The sequence below is a fragment of the Salvelinus alpinus genome, chromosome 6 (assembly GCF_045679555.1).
Source record: "Salvelinus alpinus chromosome 6, SLU_Salpinus.1, whole genome shotgun sequence".
Taxonomy (NCBI): Eukaryota; Metazoa; Chordata; class Actinopteri; order Salmoniformes; family Salmonidae; genus Salvelinus; species Salvelinus alpinus.
This window is the reverse complement of record NC_092091.1, coordinates 36763429-36776230: the sequence shown is the minus strand read 5'-3', so window position 1 is coordinate 36776230 and position 12802 is coordinate 36763429.

The following is a 12802-nucleotide window of genomic DNA, read 5'->3' as shown; positions in this document are numbered from 1 at the left end:
TACCTTGTTGTGTGTTTTATGTGGACCCCAGGAAGAGTAGCTGCTGCATTTGGGTTGCCTCAATATGAAATATCAGCTGCTCACTAGGAGTACAATGCACTGTTGTACTACAAACCACAATGCACCGTTGTACTACAAACCACAATGCACTGTTGTACTACAAACCACAATGCACTGTTGTACTACAAACCACAATGCACTGTTGTACTACAAACCACAATGCACTGTTGTACTACAAACCACAATGCACTGTTGTACTACAAACCACAATGCACTGTTGTACTACAAACCACAATGCACTGTTGTACTACAAACAACAGAAGGCGTCCATGGAACAACAATGAATGTGAAACATGAACCCATAACAGGTGTGCTATTGCGAACAGCAGACCACAGGTGTAATAGCAGTATTATTTTGGATGAAAAAGTCATACAGTTCCCTCAAAATGTTACTAGGGTTTTATATCTATAAAACCACACATCCATGAATTGATGAAATCTGGATCGTATCGTAGAAGTACAACTGTAAACTCCTTAAGCATGTGGTGGGTAGGTATATGACCTTGACTTGACATTGATGTAGACACAAAAGAGCCACAGATGTGCAAAATAAGCTCTGTGAGATTGTCATCCAAGCCGAGATTGTTATGAACACTCCAAATAATAACGCAAGTGCATTTTGTCTTACATGTGAACAATAGCCTATGCTTAACATAGGGCCAACTTATAAACGCAAGGGACAAGAGAAGATATTGTGAGCTACATATTGGAACTAATCAACATAATACAACTGTACATTCCTCTTTATCTGAACCCTAAAACCTCCCACACTTTCCTCTCTTCCCTCCCTGCAGCAGTAATGTTACATCTATCACCGTTAGATGGCCCGTCAGTTAACACATCAGCCTGAACAATGAAATCAATAAAAGCCCTAGGTTTCTTTTTGTCACCCCAAAGTAGACTTGTTAGTGCTAGGACGTATGAGGTCTGTGTTGTCCGCTTTTCAATTTCCTGCACCAGTGCCCTCCCCTGGGCCCGGGGCAGCGCTAGCCCTCTTCTCTGGGGCTGCATCCCAAATATATACTGCTTTACTTTTGACCCGTAGTGCACTACATAGGGAATAGGGTGCCATTTGTACGTAGATGGAGGTGGTTTCGTTTACACCGTCTTTGGAGGAGGCCTGTTAGTTAGACTACAGTGGCCATAGAATGACACTGTCACTGCGGCGTATTGGTAAAAAAAAAAAATACTGCTTCAGCTGGTCTGTGAGAAATGAATCAAATTCTTTAAGGCCATGGTATCTGCAAGTCAACAACATCAATGGGTTCGATGGCCTCAAATGTATGAAGTCTTCATTGTACATGCAAGTGGAGAACGTTGCAAATGTTCTATCTACCAGATTTGACCTGTCATCCAAATGAGCACACACTGGTTGAATTAACATTGTTTCCAAGTAATTTCAATTAAATTAAGTTGAATAGACATCTGTGCCCAGTGGGTAGTAATATGGGCCAGCCATCACAATAGGAAATTAGTCTACCCTACAAGTTAGACTTTCAGAGCAATCAGGCAGTAGAATACTGCCCAGATTGTCTGTCGGTTAGGCCTGACAGGCAATCTGTGGGGGGGGGGGGGGGAGTATTCATACATAAATATGAAAGTATTCATACCCCTTGATTTATTCCACATTTTGTTGTGTTACAGCCTTAATTCAAAATGTATTAAATATATGTTTTTCTCACCCACGTACACACAATAGCCCAGAATGACAAAGTGAACACATGGTTTTTAGAAATGTATACTAATTTATAAAATTAAATACAGAAATATATAATTTCCATAAGTATTCACACCCCTGAGTCAATACTTTGTAGATGCACCTTTGGCAGAGATTACAGCTGTGAGTCTTTCTGGGTAAGTCTCTAAGAGCTTTCCAAACCTGGATTGTGCAACATTTACCCATTATACTTTTCTAAATTCTTCAAGATCTGTCAAATTGATTGTTTATCATTGCTAGACAAGCATTTCCAGGTCTTGCCATAGATTTTCAAGTAGATTTAAATCAAAACTGTAATTCGGCCTCTCAGGAAGATTCACTGTCTTCTTGGTAAGCAACTCCAGTGTATTTTTGTCCTTGTGTTTTAGGTTATTGTTGTGCTGAAAGTTGAATTCATCTCTCAGTGTCTGGTGGAAAGCAGACGGAACCAGGCTTTCCTCCGGATTTTGCCTATGCTTAACTCCATTCTGTTTATTTTTTATCCTGAAAAACTCCCCAGTCCTTCACAAATATAAGCATTCCCATAACATGATGCAGCCACCACTATGCTTGAAAATAGGGAGAGTGCTACTCACTAATACCTTATATTTTTGTCACTGGCTTACACACACTATCCCATAACGTCAAAGTGGAATTATGTTTTTCAAAATGTTTACAAATTCATAAAAATATTATTGGATTTGCCCCAAACATAACACTTTGTATTCAGGAAAAAAAGTGAATTGCTTTGCCACATTTTTTGCAGTATTACTTTAATGCCTTGTTGCAAAAAGGATGCATGTTTTGGAGTATGTGTATTCTGTACAGGCTTCCTTTTCATTCTGTCAATTAGATAGTATTATAGAGTAACTACAATGTTGTTGAGCCAACTTCAGTTCTCTCCAATCACTCTGCAACTGCTTTAAAGTCACCATTGGTCTCATGGTGAAATCCCTGAGCAGTTTCTTTCCTCTCTGGCAACTGAGTTAGGAAGGACGGCTGTATCTTTGTAGTGACAGGGTGTATCACACCATCCAAAGTGTAATTAACAACTTCACAATGCTCGAAGGGATTTTCAATGTCTGCTTTTTTGTTATATCCGTCTACCAATAGGTGCCGTTTTTTTGCGAGGCATTGGAAAACCTCCCTAGTCTTTGTTGTCGAATCTGTGTTTTAAATTCACTGCTCGACTGAGGGACCTTACAGGAAAATGGAACTGTATGTGTGGGGTACAGTCCATGCAATTTATTTTGTGACTTGTTAAGCACATATTTACTCCTGAACTTATTTAAGCTTGCCATAACAAACGGGTTTAATACTTATTGACTAAAGACATTTCAGCTCTTCATTTTGTTTATGAATTTGTAAACATTTAGAAAAACATAATTCCACTTTGACGTTATGGGGTAGTGTATGTAGGCCAGTGACCAAAAAAATCTCAATCCATTTTAAATTCAGGCTGTAACACAATTTATTTGGGAAAAAGTGTGAATACTTTTATAGATTATAGAAATGCATTGAATAACACATTGAAAATTACAAAAAAGGCATTCAAAAAATAAATCATAAGAATGAGGTTTTGAAGTGTCTGTCCTATATCTAGGAGATGTAAGAAAGATGAGGAAATATTGTATTTTTTTGGGAAACGTATTTTACCCTTTATTTTTGTTGCCACAAAATTACCTCCATACTTCCAATAATTTGCATGTGTTACCATCATACAAGTCCCGTTGGGCTTGTGGGAGTTGTACAGCAAAACAGAGAACACCACCGTGTTTGTGCGAGTCTCATCTTTCCACTTTAGTTTGTAGGCTAAACCGTTCAGATGCTACAGATGTTTTTGTGAAAAGACCGATTTTGGGGATGAAACACCACTGTGGCTCGGCAACCTTCCACCGCAGATAGGCGGATGCGGCGGATTGAGATGCAGCACACGCAAAAAAAACATGCAGACATCTCTAGCTTAAAAACCTCTTAAAGATCAACCCCTTTTTTAAAATAAATTCACCTAAAATGACATACCCAAATCTAACTGCCTGTAGCTCAGGCCCTGAAGCAAGGATATGCATATTCTTGGTACCATTTGAACAGAAATACAATGGTTTGTGGAAATGTGAAAGGAATGTAGGAGAATATAACACAATAGATCTGGTAAAAGATAATACAAAGAAAGAAAAAAAAACATTCTTTTTTTTTTGTACCGTCATCTTTGAAATGCAAGAGATACGCCCTAAGATATTATTCCAGCCCAGGTGCAATTTAGATTTTGGCCACTAGATGACAGCAGTGTATGTGCAACGTTTTAGACTGATCCAATGAACCATTGTATTTCTGTTCAAAATGTTGTATCAAGACTGCCCAAATGTGCATAATTTCTTTATTAATAACTTTTCATGTTCAAAATTGTGCACTCTCCTCAAACAATAGCATGGTATTCTTAGCAATAGCATGGCTACTATAAATTGAACAGTGCAGTTAGATTAAAAATAATTTAAGCTTTCTGGCAATATCAGATATGTCTAATTCCTGGGAAATGTTCTTGTTACTTACAACCTCATACTAATCGCATTAGCCTACGTTAGCTCAACCGTCCCGTGGAAGGGACACTGATCCCAAATAAGTTTTAAACTGAGGGGATTTGGATGGGGATTTTTTTAAATTATGTTACTTAGATTGACACACTGGTGCCAATGAACTCTTAAGGATTAAACTGTAACTGTTTAAAACCTCTTGACACTACAGGGGGTGCTGTTTCAACTTGGACATTTATCGTTCCCAAATTAAACTGCCTCGTACTCAATTCTTGCTCGTACAATATGCATATTATTATTACTATTGGATAGAAAACAATCTCTAGTTTCTAAAACCGTTTGAATTATGTCTGTGGGTGAACCAGAACTCTTTCTGCAGCGAAATCCATGACAGGAACTGCGAAGGTCTGAAAACGAGGCTCTGTTCTCAGATCAGTTTAAAGCTCTGTATGTATCCTATGGGTCGACATGAACTGCACCCGCCTTCCCCTGGATGTCAGTAACCAATGAGAAGTGGAATGGAGTGTCTACGTAGTTCTCAGAGCTTATAAAAGGCCAAGGAACGAAGTGAGCTCTCTTTTCGTCATTCGTCATTGCGCAAAGCAAGACCTCAAGATGGCATTTTGAAACGCTCAGTTATCGGCCTTAGCTATATCCGTCTGTAATTTAATTCGATATAGGTGTTAGAAACATCATAACAAAGTTATTTTAAACCGAGTTATATCAGTTTATGCGAGTATATTGCTATTTTCGGAATTTCCTTAGTATTGCGTTTTGGGGATTTGGGCATGCTGTGGCCACATAGCTATTGTTAGCTGCTAATTCCGAAGTTGAAGACGACGTTTTACAACCAAGCAACGATTCTTTTGGACAAAGGACACCTTGCCCAAGATTCTGATGGAAGCTCGTCCAAAAGTAAGAGCTATTTATGATGTTATTCCGTATTTATGTGGAAAAATGTAAACGCATTTGTCCGCCATTATTGCGGCACTAGTCTGGCTGTAACGCACACTGTATGTCTAGTAACGTTAATTTTAAAAATCTAACTCAGCGGTTGCATTAATAACTAATGCATCTTTCATTTGCTGTCCAACCTGTATTTTTTAGTCAATCTAATCGATAAATAATCGTAAACTTAGGTGCCTTTCCAAGATGGCGCCGGCCAGAATGCATGACCTGTTGCCACTGATCACATTGTATAACCACGATTTGTGCTGCTAAATATGCACATTTTCGAACAAAACCTATATGCATTGTGTAATATGATGTTACAGGACTGTCATCTGACGAAGTATATCAAGGTTAGTCAAAAATTATATATATTTTGCTGTATTGTTACGATCGCTAACCTGTGCTGCTGGTAAATTGCTTGTGTTTCTGGCTATTGTGCTAAGCTAATATAATGCTATATTGTGTTTTCGCTGTAAAACACTTAAAAAATCTGACATATTGGCTGGATTCACAAGATGTTGGGCTTTCATTTGCTGTACGCTGTGTATTTTTCAGAAATGTTTTAAGATGAGTAATTAGGTATTTGACGTTGGTCTCTGTAATTATTCTGGCAGCTTCGGCACTATTTCAGATTGCAGCTGCAATGTAGAACTGTGATTTATACCTGAAATATGCACATTTTTCTAAAAAAAACATATGCTATACAATAAATATGTTATCAGACTGTCATCTTATGAAGTTGTTTCTTGGTTAGTGGCTATTTATATCTTTATTTGGTCGAATTAGTGATGGCTACTGATGGAGTAAAAAACTGGTGGAGGAAAAAAAGTGGTGTCTTTTGCTAACGTGGTTAGCTAATAGATTTACATATTGTGTCTTCCCTGTAAAACATTTTAAAAATCAGAAATGATGGCTGGATTCACAAAATGTGTATCTTTCATCTGGTGTCTTGGACTTGTGATTTAATGATATTTAGATGCTAGTATTTACTTGTGACGCTATGCTAGGCTATGCTAGTCAGCTTTTTTACTGTGGGGGGTGCTCCCGGATCCGGGTTTGGGAGGAATTAGAGGTTAAGTCACCATTGGCCTCCTGGTGAAATCTCTGAGCAGTTTCCTTCCTCTCGGGCAACTGAGTTAGGAAGGATGCCTGTATCTTTGTAATGACTGGATGTATTGATACACCATCCAAAGTATAATTAATAACTTCACCATGCTCAAAGGGATATTCAATGTTTAATTTAAATGATTATTTTCCATGTCAGAAGAAGTCAACACCTCTGTCAATTCCACTAGTGTACCCTTTAGAGAGGAGAAACAAACAAAGGCTCAGTTTATGGAGCACAACCACATCTGCATTTAGGTAAAATATTATATTGCCTAGCAACAAGCCCTGCTGCCACTAGAGAGCTAAATAGGATGACAGAGAGAATCAAGAACACTCAGATAGGGACTGACTGATGGAACCACAGGTACCCTGAGAACAGTGGCGTGTCCAGAACATTTTAAATGGGGTTGCAAAGGTGGGGTACAAACCAAGTTTAGTGGGGCCATAACATTTTGAAACTTAATCGATGCAAGTTTTTTTCATATATATATATATATGGTACACAGTACCAGTCAAAAGTTTAGACACATGTACTCATCCCAGGGTTTTTCTTAATTTTTTACTATTTTCTACATTGTAGAATAATAGTGAAGACATCAAAACTAATAACAGATATGGAATCATGTAGTAACCACAAAAGTGTTAAACAAATCAAAATATATTTATATTTGAGATTCTTGAAAGTAGCCACCCTTTGCCTTTATGACAGCTTTGTACACTCTTGGCATTCACTCAAACAGCTTCATGAGGCAGTCACCTGGAATGCATTTCAATTAACATGTGTGCCTTGTTAAACATTTATTTGTGGAAATTCTTTCCTTCTTAAAGCGTTTGAGCCAATCAGTTGTGTGTTGTGACAAGGTAGGGGTGGTATATAGAAGATAGCCCTACTTGGTAAAAGACCAAGTCCATATTATGGCAAGAACTGCTCAAATAAGTAAAGATAAATGACAGTCCATTATTACTTTAAGACAGGAAGGTCAGTCAATCCGGAAAATGTCAAGAACTTTCTTCAAGTGCAAAAACCATTAAGCGCTATGATGAAACTGGCTCTCATGAGGACCGCCACAGGAAAGGAAGACCCAGTGTGACCTCTGCTGCAGAGGATAAGTTCATTAGAGTTACCAGCCTCAGAAATTGCAGCATGTGTGGTTCCCACCATGAAGCATGGAGGAGGATGTGTGATGGTGTGGGGGTGTACTTTGCTGGTGACACTGTCTGTGATTTATTTATAATTCAAGGCACACTTAACCAGCATGTCTACCATAGAATTCTGCAGCGATACGCCATCCCATCTGGTTTGCGCTTAGTGGGACTATCATTTGTTTTTCAACAGAATGACCCAAAACACACTTCCAGGCTGTGTAAGGGCTATTTGACCAAGAAGGAGAGTGATGGAGTGCTGCATCAGATAAACTGGCCTCCACAATCACCCGACCTCAACCCAATTGAGATGGTTTGTGATTAATTGGACCACAGAGTGTAGGAAAAGCAGCCAATAAGTGCTCAGCATATGTGGGAACTCCTTCAAGACTGTTGGAAAAACATTTCAGGTGAAGCTAGTTGCGAGAATGCCAAGAGTGTGCAAAGCTGTCATGAAGGCAAAGGGTGGCTACTTTGAAGAATCTCAAATGTATTTAGATTTATTGAACACTTTTTTAGTTACTACATGATTCCATATGTGTTATTTCATAGCTTTGAGGTCTTCACTATTATTCTACAATGTAGAAAATAGTAAAAAAATAAACTTGAATGAATAGGTGTGTGAGCAAACGTTTGACTGGTACTGTAATTATGATGGTTCAATGCATTAATTGCTAAAGCTTGGTACATTTTCCTGTTCAAATAAATCATAAATCAATTCCAACATTCTTGTTACTGTGTTTGCATTCAAGATCAGGATTTTATGTAAGGGTATTAGCATACAGCAGTAAATTCACTTGAAAGTGTCATCCATAGTGCAAATTATACCATGACATTCGAAGGTCGCTATGTTTTTAATGGAACATCCAATGTGGATTTTTTTTTAATGGGCTTTATAGTAAAGACGTAATTTAACTGCAAAAATGTATTACCTTCTAATGTGTCATGAATAGGGCTGTTACGGTGACCGTATTACCGCCTCACTGGCAGTCACAAGTCATGACCGCAGTCAAATTATATGTGACAGTTGAGTTACGGTAACCAGGCTACTCCAAAAATGCACTCTCACGCCTCTGATGGTCATTAGCAGCTTACCAAACTTGCTAATGGCCGTCTCTAATGGCCGGTACTCAGCCCTTTATTGTCCCTCTAAATCACTCTGACATCAGTGCAAGTGTAATAGAAAATCAAATCAAACACTTCATGAGAGCCCTGGCATTCAGAGTGTGAGCGGAATAGGATCCGCTGTTGCTCAGCAAGAGCCAGCTCCTCATTGCTGGTTGATGCATGGAATTAAATAAATGTTCCTATAAGCCCATGTTGCGGAACATTTCAATAGGCTATGCAATTGTGTGAGAAAACATTGTTTTGATGACACATTAATCCGCTTCACAAACAGTGTAGCCTACATGGTATATTAAAAAGTCACTTCCATTCGCTATTCGAGCGCAGGCTACAGATTATGGTTTTCGTGGACCATTCAAAATAAAAAATTATTCCACATATGTTAGTAGGCTATATGTAAAGACCAGATTAAATTGAGCATAGTCTGATGGGTGAGAATATTATCAAGGGCTTGTCAAATTGTGAATGAGAGACTGATGAAGTGTGTGTGTGCGCAGCCTGCACAAATCATCATTAGAGTAGCCTCACGCAGCCTTATAATGTATTAGAAATCAAAACATATAGCCTAACTTTTGTATCACATCTAAAGTTGCATAAAAAATTAAGTTAAGCATATAGGAGGACCTGTTTCTTTGTTAACCACTCAACACAGAATAGCCGCATGTGCACACTCGCTCAGAAATCGTTGGGGAAAATATCCTGTCTATTTCATTCAGCTATGTTTAATTGTATTGTTCTTACTATAAAATAATATAAAATAATGCCACAGGAATTATATGCAAATCTTGCCTGCTAAATTAACTAGTGTAGCCCACAGCCATATGGGCCTAACATAAGGACGACGTGTTACTCACTTTTGCCTACTCCAAAATAAGTCCAGCACCCAAACAGTGCACTGTGCACCCGCCATTTGAAATCTATTACGAACACCGTACGTATAATGACATTCAGCCTACGAGGTGTTGTGTATTCATGGATGCCAAGGGAAGCCAGGCTTCCCCAATAATTTTTTTTTTTTTAAATAAAATATTTATCATTCGTGTCTATCCGTTTCATAATTCGCAAGAGGCTGAGTCTATTTCACCATCAGAGAAAGCTTCCAAGCGAGCAAACATTCACCCTTTCTCTTAGTATCTGTAGCCGATGTATCTGATGCTGTCTGACCAAAAATAATATGAAATGTCATACTATTTTTGGCCAAACAGCATCAGATACATGCGCTACATATACTAAGACAGAGGGGCGCTGTTTCACTATCTCTGATATTTTCTCCAGTGAGATTGAGTCTTGCTGTCAGTGTGCGTCTTGGTCAAAATTATCAATATATTCAGAGATTACCTATCAGATCTCAGAATTTCTTTGGGGACCAATCAGATTAACCCTAACTCATCCCCTGGACACGCCACTGGCTAAGAGGACAATTTGTTACATGACTGGGAAAAGCTGATCAAATGTTTTGCCGTCACTGTGTACAGTATAATTAAGAAAAATAATAGGTCAATGCAATGTGTGTTTGAGGCCATATGCATCTTTATTTTTTATTTATTTAACCTTTATTTAACTAGGCAAGTCAGTTAAGAACAAATTCTCATTTACAATGATGGCCAAACCCTAACCCGGACGATGCAGGGACAATTGTGCGCCGCCCTATGGGACTCCCAATCACGGCCAGTTGTGATACAGCCCAGGATCGAACCAGGGTCTGTAGTGACACCTCTAACACTGGGATGCAGTTCCTTAGACATGGTAATTAACACAAAGCACATCACACAACATAAATTGAAAATAGAGATTTTCTCAAGGATCTCTCTACTTCACAGCATCCTTCTAAAAGGCGCTGCATTTTCAATCCGACGTCTGCATTGGCCGTACAGCATTTACGGTGATACGGCCTCTGCAGAAATCAAGGCATTCATACTTTTTGTGCTTTGCTTTGCGGAGCAGAGTAGAGCTGTTGTGAAGGAAGTTGTCAAGGAAGTGAGTTTTACGGAACTATACGGAGTCCTCTGCATTGTTACACAATTTGGAAGGTGCATCGTGTTGCGGTGCAGAGCTCAATTTGGCCTCCGCAAGCTTCTGGAGGCTCCGCAATTGCATCACAACCTCCATACGGAGCCTCCGGACAGCATTGCCTGATCAAGCATAAATCTATAAGCATAGCCTACTACAGCATCCCTAGCCACTTCATGAACCACAGTGGATCCCACTATTTGATGAGGAAAAGGGATGCTGATGCAAAATCGATCAAGACTCAAGTAAATTTCTGTCACAGTATTTGTCATTATACACTATATGTAAGTCCTGCCTACTTCTTGTTGCAAGACACATACTGTTTTTGAATGGGTTTCATGCTTATATCATCAAATTCATGAAAACCAAGTAATTTAAGACAGAGGCTCCCAACCAGGGGTACTAGGAGCCCTAGGTAGTACTGTTGCCCTAAGGGGCAAACCAGCTTTCAAAATAATAGGCTGCGAAGTTTGGTAAAAGGCTTCAAAATTATTTAAAGGCCTAAAAAGTTTGGTAATAGGCTGCATAGTTTGGTAAAAGGCTGTGAAATACACTAATCAGTACGAGACAACATACACATGGCCAAGTTCATGTAAAGTGGCGTCGTTTACGTAATTACCTAAGAACGCACTACCACTACTACTTTTACAACTAATAGTCTCAGCACCTGTAACTCGTCATCATTTTAAAGTTACTTTTGATTTGTTTTATCCACTAACGTTTGAAAATGGTGCCAACAAAAAGGAGGAGGAGGAGATGAAAGAAATTAAACAAGAAGAAGAACATGTGAACCAGCAACCTGAGCCTAACGTTAACGTTAGACATGGAGAAATCAGTAACGTTAGTGCTGCTATTGATGACATAGAACATGAGAGAAACTAAGAAGCTAGCTACATCAAGACAACCCAACTGGGCAGTTTAAGTGCTTTCTGGAATGGCTGTCAGAAAATGGGATAACATCAATCGGGCAACTGTTTCAAAACCGGAAATGGATAACATTCTCCGGAGTTTATACGCCACCTACTGAAGAAGGTGTAGTTTGATTTGCAGTTGCACTTTGGCCGAAGAGGCAATGAAGGAAATCGCCAGACTCAAAAATGGTTTGAGATTCGCAACACTGAGTTTCGATGAAGAAACCAAGAACCACAGATATGGAAAGAGACAGAGAGAATCGTCGCGGCTGCATTTATGACAACCTAGGGAACGAGCTCTGCAGTACCATAAATAAATAACTGTCAATGCTGTGACCATCCGGAAAAAAATGTCATTGTGGTTTCTATTCTTATCTGCTGTATCAATGTCTTTGCTTCAATGTTGCAGCGCTGTTTTTAGATCCATGGACAGCGCCCTTATACAATGTTTCAATCTGGCATTCAATTTTCCTAAGCATAGACCAGACGTGCTCTATTTTCAGCACCATGGACAGCGACCCTAGAAACCAAGGTTCTGGAACTATCAACAAGCGCTTGGGTAGTTTACATGGCAGCCAATACAAATAGAACGACCAGAGAATGCCAAAAATGTCACTTAACAACCAGTGTTACTGCATGTAGCATCACATTTTGTTGAAAATGTTTATGTTTTGGGAAATAATCTTGATTTTTAATGAGGGTAACCAGTTGTATAAAAGCAATAATACACTCCAGTCCATGTGTTATGACATTTTTATCATGACTTTGGTGGTCTACGCCACTTGGCTTCGCCCGTAGCTATGACCACATCACATACATGATAGAAATGTCATAACACATGGCCTCATGTTTTATTGCTTAAATAAGACATATCTGTATTTCTGCTTCAGTCTAGACAGAAGATTATCCGTGCCATACAACTGAGATAAATGCAATGCTGGCTTTGGCTGTTGCCCATTCCCACCTGTATGATGTGCCTAGGCTTAGAGCATGCCATTCAGGCTGTGAATTCCCCCTTTAGCTGCATTTATTGTGCTACTCTCGGCCCACGCCTATGTGAAGCATGATTAGCTATGATGGAGACAAATGCTAGAGGCTCCGCGGGTGGCCTCAAGCATAAACAGCCCTTCTCAGCAGTGTGCCTGCCCACCAAGCAGTCCAGGAAGAACAGGGGACCTACTCTTCACAGCTCTGCTCTCTCAGCCTGACAGGCTCCATTGAAGACAAGATCATAATGCCATCTCCATCTTTTCTGGTAATGACCTAGA